The sequence below is a fragment of the Panicum virgatum genome, chromosome 3K (genome assembly GCF_016808335.1).
Source record: "Panicum virgatum strain AP13 chromosome 3K, P.virgatum_v5, whole genome shotgun sequence".
Classification (NCBI taxonomy): Eukaryota; Viridiplantae; Streptophyta; class Magnoliopsida; order Poales; family Poaceae; genus Panicum; species Panicum virgatum.
This window is the reverse complement of record NC_053138.1, coordinates 24,569,672-24,578,513: the sequence shown is the minus strand read 5'-3', so window position 1 is coordinate 24,578,513 and position 8,842 is coordinate 24,569,672. Positions and strand designations below refer to the sequence as shown.

General features: G+C 44.7%; 1 long non-coding RNA gene across 1 annotated transcript; it reads right to left on the bottom strand.

Moving 5' to 3' along the window:
• Positions 1 to 488: 488 nt before the first annotated feature.
• On the bottom strand, positions 489 to 6,912 carry LOC120698566. The gene is made up of 2 exons (XR_005684904.1): positions 6,272 to 6,912; positions 489 to 6,189 (listed from the first exon to the last, which is right to left on the bottom strand). It is a non-coding gene; the product is annotated as an uncharacterized LOC120698566 (long non-coding RNA).
• Positions 6,913 to 8,842: the final 1,930 nt, after the last annotated feature.

Genomic DNA, 8,842 nt, shown 5'->3' with positions numbered 1-8,842 from the left:
GAGGCTGCGCTGGGGGACGGGGGGACTGCAGTGGGCAGGCGGCGGTGCAGCAGGCACGAGGAGGCCAGCGCGGGGCGGCGGCGGATGGCCGGCCGCGCGGCCAGCGCGCGGAGGCTATGCCGGGGAACGGCGGCCTCCACGGGCGGCGGGCGGGCGGCCGTGCAGCATAGCGGAGCCGGAGCAGCGTGCGGCGCACAGCGCGGGGTAGCGGAGCGGCGGATGGCAGGCGTGCAAAGGAAGAGCGAGCGGTGGTGGCTGGGGAACTTCACGGCTTTATGCGCCGGCCTCCACGGTCTTAACGGAATGGGCTAACAGAACTCACGGTAGGATCACGGCAAGGCCAAAGGAGGGATAGAAAATAAAACTAAGGCCAAAGAAGAAAGTTTGCATTTTTCAAGGCCATAGAAGGAAATGGTATTTGTTTGAGGGCCTTACAAGGAATTTTCTCTAAAGACAATGCTAGGTACCACGTACCAGGATCCATAATCTTTTTTTTTTAATAAAGCAGGAGCACTGCTATGGCATATAAGGAGGGAAGCAAGCCAGTCTTACAGTAGGTTTAATATTACAAGAAATCGGACACACTCAAATTGAAACACACTCCCTGAACAGACAGAGGCTAGCAAAAGAGCACAAAACAACTCTGAAACAAACAGTAAGTGAAGGTAGAACGTCTTCATGAGGGAACAAAGTCGCATTCGATCTCAGGAATATTGCAAGCTGCTTTGTGCAAGGCGATGTCTTCTCGAATGAAGCCGAATACCCGGCCAGAGGAGCAGGTTTTGCCTTAAAAAACGTGCTGGTTCCTTTCTTTCCAAATGTGCCAGACTGTAAACATGATGACAGCCGCCACATTTCTTCTCAATCTTCCTTTGACAGTTGCCAAGTTTGAATGCCACCAGTCTGCAAAAGAAACATCACCTAGATTCCGCACATTGAAAGAGTAACATGTCCAGTTCTTCACTTTGATCCAGATCTCCACTGTGCAGTACCAAGTCAGGCAAAGAATGTGGTGCAGTCTCAAGCTCTTGGCCACAGAAGGTACATGTCTCGTTGCAAGGCCAGTTTCTTATGAGTAGCTTGTCCGCAGTCAGGATCTTGTGCTGCAGCAATAGCCAAGTGAAGAACTTGTGCTTGCCCTCTGCAAAAGCTTTCCAAACCCAGGAGCTCTTGAAAGTGCTATAGGTGCCATGTAACTGAACTCTGTATGCAGATTTAGCTGTGTAGATGCCATCACTTGTCCATTTCCATCTGATTGTGTCAGGATTGTCAACAAGAGTGAGCCGCTACAGTACGTCCCAGAGTAAAACAAACTCTGCCATTTCAACAGCCGAAGTCATGGGCCAAAGGCCTCAGTCCAGTGATGATCAGCAATAATGTGTTATTCTTGCACCAAGCGAGTTTATAAAGGATCCATAATCTAATGTTAGTTGATCATGTGCAAACTACAATGCACCAGAAGAGAACGAAAATAAATTAATAGAATGCTATAGTAGTGGAGAAAAGTAGTTGCACAAGATAGAACAGATAGGAAAACAGGTGGGCTGTGTTGACAGGCATGCATTTTCTGGTGGACAGTGTAAACAAACATGCATTCTGTAAAAACCTAATTTGTAATAAGATGGCTTGTATATCTATGGTAGAGCCACAAATGAAATATTTCAAAATATGAGCAATTTATGACATGCTAACATTAATTATGAGGTAAGTATGTTTATTGGCACTTGATTAGTAAGCAAGCATTATCATCAATAAGAAAATAGCCATATAAGGAAGCTGAGCGTAGCTCAGTTGGTTGAGTGTGGATGTACATGTAGACCACCCGAGCTAATTTGGCTGCTTATTTCCTTTTTAATACAAAGCCATCTAGTTCCTCCTAGGCTGGCATAGTTTTTTCTTAAATAGCCATAGAAGCAACCAAATAACAAAGAGAAGGATACAGAACTAACACCCCATAAAAAGTGAAAAAAAAGGCAAGGCACACAACAATGCTATGTAAATTCTGAACAATTTATGAAATCTCGTGAAACCTTGCCCAATGGACTGAGTATTTCATGCCAACACACACTACCCAAGCCTCATGGTTTTGTGCAGCACCACGCAATCTTGAAGATGGTTATTCACCAAGTTGCCACAAGTACAAAACGAATTTTTTGAACTGCAAAGAAGAAACACAATTAAGAAAATGTGTCAATCAATTCAGAATCAGCTATAAGGCAAAGAAACTTAGAGTATGGGTTTCTTTTTCTGTAATTGACAAATTAAGAAGACAGTCGCAATAGCTTGTAGCAAAAACACTATGAAACCACATACTTCTCTTAAGGCACCAGTATCCCGAGGTTAAAATATCACATAGGAGATGGCTAGATTCTTGGCTGGATGGGAGAAATAGGGATAAAATAAAGGGTGGTTGGAAGTGTGCTTGTTGTTAAGCGTATAACAATCAAGGGTAGTATTGTAATATCCTAGTGTCTAGGGTTTGGGTGCTCTCATGTGCTATATGTATCCCTATTTGGGGCTGGTCAATGTATCGATCCATTTCAGCTTCTCTTCTTCCTAACATGGTAATAGAGCTCTAGGTCTCGATCCGGCCCCCACCCTCGTCGATCTCCGTTGCGCCGTCCCCGGGAGGATCGATCTTCCCTCCCGGGGGCGGCATCTCCTCCAGTAGCTCCAAACCCTAAACACTATGATGTTACAATACTACCCTTGACTTATTATACCCTTAACACTTGTCAGCCATATACATCCAGGTAGATGAATGCACACACACGCAAGAATTAAGAAGAATATTGCCAACTTATTTCTTTCGGGTTTCATCTCTAGCCTACCCCAACTTGCTTGGGAAAAAAGGCTATGTTGTTGTTGTTGTTGTTGTTGTATTGCCAGCTTTACAATGCGTATTGCGAAACAAGAAATCGTCATTTGCTAAAATGAGTAGCATGCCTAATAAGGGTCAACAGCATTCCTTCACCACAATGTAGGAACAATTTACACTCCCAAAGACACTTATTCAACGGAAAGATGAGAAGAAAATAGAAACATATGGATGGATAAGAACAAAATTGGAGTTTTCTAGGTGGGAATGAAACATTGAGCCCTCAGATCTTGTAGATGCAGTATTTAATGATGGCACAAGGTATGAACTGGCAGTAAAACTGAGCAGTTCAGAAAGGATTCTTATTGCTGCTGCTGCTGTGCCGGTGCCGCCGCCGCCGCAGCACCCTGGATAGATAGATAGATAGATAGCTGGCACCTAGCCAGCTAGCTAGCTAGGGAGGGAGGGAGGGAGGGAGGGAGGAATGTGCCATCTCTGCATATTTGATTTATCATCATTGGGCAATTGTTTAAAGAGAATTGGGTCCAAAATCGCTGACATTCCACAATTCCAGTATCCTACACCAAGGAATAAAATATCAACACCCTGATTGTTTGCTTTAAAAAAGAGCCTGACTGTTAAACATCAAAATGTTTATTGTATTAAATAGCCCTAAGATTCGACAACCCGGTTTGGTTTGCATTTTAATCTAATGCAGAACACATAGGAATCCGTCCAAGCAAGCTACGCTTTGTTACCAGCAGAAGAAGAAATCAATCCATTTCTGGATGGATCTGCACTTGCAATGCCAGTAGAGGGGAGGAAGCAGAGGAGAAGGAGGAGGTGAGGAGCCTACCACAGGGGCAGTTCCATTTGTCAGTGGAGTGATCATTCGATCCCCAAGTATGCTGTGTGCCTAGGACACAGAAGCCCACACTGCCGGAGCAATTTATGGAGCTCCAACTTTGCAAACGTATTGGGTGACTCCATGGAGCTCAAATCCTAGCCAATCTATTTATCCATACATCCATTCATCAGATAATGGGGTCATCATGATCATTATAAGGCAACCACAAAATCCAGGTGGCAAGGGCGAGAGTTGGCTGCACTGCAGGGGTGCGACCACCTGTTGGTAACCAGATATTGGTTTGAACTTTGAACATAGCAGTGAAATGAACTATGGACTGCCCACTTTAGGAACTATAATTTGCAATAATTACCCACTTGGACCTCATACAGAACCTGGTTTACAACCGAGTCATCCTTATAAACACAAACAGTCAGATGAGTTTCCAAGCTGAATAAACTAAATAAGAGACACAAACACTGTCAATGAAACAAAACAAGAATCTGGATAAAAAAAAGATACTAGAAGTGCAAAGTAATTTCCGGGCAAAGCTATACCATCATAGATAAAAATCTAAGGATTTAAAAACCAATAATACTAATAAATCTAACATAAGAGGCAGGAACACAAGAGAACTCTCCAATCAAACTAACAGAGGCAAACTTGGCAGATGAAAATGTGAATATATTTATTAAAAGAAGAAACTAAAAATGAATATATGCAATTAAAAGAAACAGCATGCCCTCAGAACTCACAGGTACATAATTCATCAATGGCAGAAGAAAAAGCGGGAGGGAGGGAGAAGATGATGGTGGAAGAGGAGGAAAGCAAATGCTATCTTGCATATTCACTTTTCATCATTGGGAAACACATATTTTATATATAAATTATTAAAGATCATGCTGACATTCATTGTCCAAAAGATGGCAAGTCACTCTTTCATAAAACTATAAATTGCTGCAGACATAACTTCCCAAATTGGAGAGCAAAAAGGGGAACAACTCAAAAAGAAATTTGTGTTACAAGAGGTGCAAAGCCACAAACATACGGAAATATGATCTCAAAATTCCTGGCAAGTCACATCTTACAACAGAAGATCAACTTCCACTTGAGTATGACACCAAGCTCACCATAATAAACCAAACTGAAGGAGAATCTTCAACTTAAAAAGATGAATCCACATAAAAAGGTAAAGAGAATAAAAAATACCAAATTACCAATGGTCTCACCAAATGGCCCTCAGACTATGTGGCATGCATGTAACACCATGTTTCACCAAAGGATAATGCAGTGGGCTCCAAAATTGGCACTAGAGCATGTCCCAAGGTATCATTAGAATAGAAAAACGAGGATGATGATGATGATGGAGAGCATGCCGGCAGTTGCAACAAAACGGAGGATGAAGTAGAAGAAAGAAAGAAAGAAACAGGGACAGTTCACCAACCACATGGTTGACCCATGTGTCTGTCATCCAATACCTCAGCATGCTTCAGCGCACAGATCTTGGGGAAGCCAACACAGCACAATCCATTTTAGGATCTAGATCTACACCTTTCAACTGCATAGGTCGATCCCAACAAGCTCAAATCTGTTTCAGTCCATTATCCATCCACAAGTTTCATCATCATCGGGCCAAAAGACAAACCAAGCAGCACGACAGTAAAACTAAAAGATGGCCTAAAATAAAGGGCTAAAATTAACGATTTCACTATATGCAGTACAGCAAAACAGTTATGGGATTTATGGGTGGCATAAGAGATGGTCAGAATTCATAAGTTCATTAAAACTCAATGAAAAACACTCATACAATAAATATTAACACCAAAATGCAAGCCAAGCAACTATAGTAACAGTAGCAACACTATACACGAAGGACCGTTGAGTACGTGTTGTTTTGATTTAAAGATGCATATCTTGATCCATCAAAGGAAGAATGCTTTTTAAAACAATGCTTTAAGCCTTGGGAGCATCAGTCAGGAGATGAAAAACAAACAGAGGATGGGTACTACAAATAAACCTTGCAATATCTCTGCTACATGCCACAACCCACATGCTCAAGCCCCCTCAGTGAGAAGTGAGAATTACATCAAAGCATCCTATCAACGCAATAAAACATGAACACCCTCATTGTTTTCAAGCTTGTTCACACAGACTCCCAAATAATAGGTGATAAAATTTATTCCAGTTGAAACACCAGAATATTTATACTACCACATAGCTCATAGCCCTCAGATTTGACAACCTTGTTTGATCTCCATCAGAAGCTAATGCAGTAGGCTTCAACGCTGGCACTGATGCATGTCTCGGGGAAGGAGGACGAGGAGGAGGAGCAGAAGAAGAAGAAGAAGAATCCAGCCAAGCTAGATAGCTAGGTTTCCCTAGCAACAGAAGCAATCAATCCAAGTCCGGATCGGAGCATCAGTTGCAGTACCAATAGAAGGGAGGAGGAGGTGACGAGCCTGCCGCAAGAGCAGTCCCACTTGTCAGTGAGAGTGGTCATCCGATCCCAGGCATCCCGAGCATGCTTCAGCGCCCAGAAGACGGAGAAGTTATGCGACGAACATGAAATCATCAATTGTTGAATTGAGAGTGTCGAATTCAAGTACCTGACCCCCCATCATGGGGAACCTCTCCTTGTGATCGGGATGAGGTACAGAGCTATCTGTTGAGTTCAGGCTAGCTTCGTCAAACTGAAAGATACGGCGCTTGCTTGCTTAGCTCGTTACCTTTTTTTTCTTATCTTATCTCCACTAAGGGATTAAGCAGCGGTGTAGTATCAGATCCCAAAGCTCGGGGCCGGCAGGTGAGTAGTACCCAACTGGGTCGAGCGGGCGCCCAAGTGGTAGTATCGGGACCCTTAGCTATTGTTCTTGAGAAATGCCAGGAGGCCAAGCATTCTGCCAGACGTCCCGGGAGCCCCGTTTGCCTTTACTAGCCTTTAAGCCTTTTAGAAGCGAGCATTTCCGCTGCTTCTATTTTTCCTAAAGCCAACACTGCATTAGCCATTTCAGAACCCCCGGACCTTGCAAAAGCAAAGGGTGGTTCCGGGGAGCTCAAATCCGGAGTCCATCCATCGATCTATCCATCCATCCGTCCATCCAGTCATCAGGTTGGGGGGTCATCGTGATCGTCATCGGGCATGCGCAAAATCCAAGCATAGACCGCAAAAAAAATCGGTAGTACGAAAAGCGGAAAAATGACCTACGGATCAAAATCTACGGAACGCGGATGCGGAGAGACGAATCAAACATACCAGGCGGGGAGCTTCCCGACCGAAGGGGCGAGGGAGTCGCGGCCGGCGCGCCGGAGCCCCCTCAAGGTCGCCGGAGAGGACGAGGGTTTCCGGCTTTCCGCCCCCATTCCCCGATCCCGCGCCGCGGCACAAAACCCCCCTTCCACTTCTCTCGTACTGCTGCTCTGCCACTGCAAGTCCTCGAGGACCTTCGCTTTCTGGGCGTCGGAGGGTCGGCGCAGCTTCCGAGGAATGAGACTCGGGCTTCATCGGCATCTCCGTATATGCTGGGTGGGCCGAACACTGGCCCGTGGGGCAGATGGGCCTCACGGCGGCACTCACTTCGTCATCACTTCCTCATAAAAACAGCGACCTAATCGGGGTGTAGTTAGGTGACAGATTTTCCGACCATCACTTGATTGGCCATTAGCCCAGCAATATAGCGCTCATATATGTATACTAAACACAAAAGAGAAAAACGATTATGTGCATCCAAGCATGAAGTGCATCTAGGCCGATAGATGTAATGGTAAGTTTCGGTGATTAATGACAATCATATGCAACTAACGTATGTTTTGAAGGAAAAATTATTGTTTAATTTAGTCTCATATGAAATGTGAAAAGAGACCCCTCAATTCGGAACAATCATGCGTGCCAAGGACTCAATTTCAAAGATTAAGGACATTTCTAGTCTCAAGTGTCACAAGGAGATGAAGGACACTTGATTTAGATAGGATTTATAGTTTTTAGTTCTTGACCGTACTATTAATAGGGGTTCATGAGTTAGTAGCTTAATCAAAATTGAGTTAGCCTTAGAAATCTTGCACACTCTCTCAAAAACAGCTCAAGATGGTTAATAGAAGTTAACACAACACTTGGAAGAAGAAACAATCGAAGTTACATTGAAATCCAAGTCAATTCAGCTGAAAACCAAAAAAACAGCAGCACCGGTTGAACCGGTGCCCTAGCGTCGGAGCATCCGATGCTTGGCGGAAGGACCGATGCCCTATCGGTCTATCTTCTCTGGATGAAGGCAGAAATCAAGTCCAACACCGGTTGAACCGATGGTCAAAAAAGTAAGCACCGGTGCAATGGAAGTTCTTTGTTCCAGAGAGCATGTTTTGGTGGACTTCAACTTCTCTTCAGCACCGGTTGAACCGACGCTTCGGAATCAAAGCACCGGTGCATTGAACGTCCTATGTTCCAGAGAGCTTGTTTAATTGATCAGTGAACCTCTTCAGCACCGGTTGAACCGATGCCCTTACGGAGCATGCACCGGTGCATTGAAGCAAGCCTGGACACTGTGTCAGAACCCCAACGGCTACAATTTGGACACAGAGAGACCGGTTGAACCGACTTCTCAAAACTGACACCCATCGGTTCTTTCGGTGCTCACGGTTTTTCTGCAGTGGACTTCCAACGGCTATGTAACTCCTTCCACTCTATATAAGGGCACCCCATGGCTCATTTCAGTTGCCTTTGACGTCCTGAATACTTGAGGCCACCCTTGAGAAGAAGAGAAAGTGCTTTGAGCAAACAAGAGAAGATCTAGCACTTTGTTTGTGCTCCAACCTTGAAGAATCCATCCTTTGCAAGTGTAGCAAGTGTGCTTGAGCTAGGGCCAACTGAGTGTAGGTCAAGTGAAGTCTTAGGAGCTTGTTACTCTTGGTGTTTGACGGCACCTAGCCGGTCTTGGTGATCGGAAGGTTTTTGGTGAGCTCTTGGTGTTTGTGGGAGCCCCAAGACAAGAAGATTGTACACGGTGTGAAGCTCGCCGTTCCGGAGATGGAGAAAGAGCATTCTTAGTGATCACTTGCTCCTTGGTGAAGCAAGGGAGCTATACCCTTGTGTGGGTGCTCCAACGTGGATTAGGGGGGAGCGTCAACTCCTCGATACCACGGGAAAAAATCCGGTTGTCTCGTGTCTCTTACTTTTATTTCAAGCA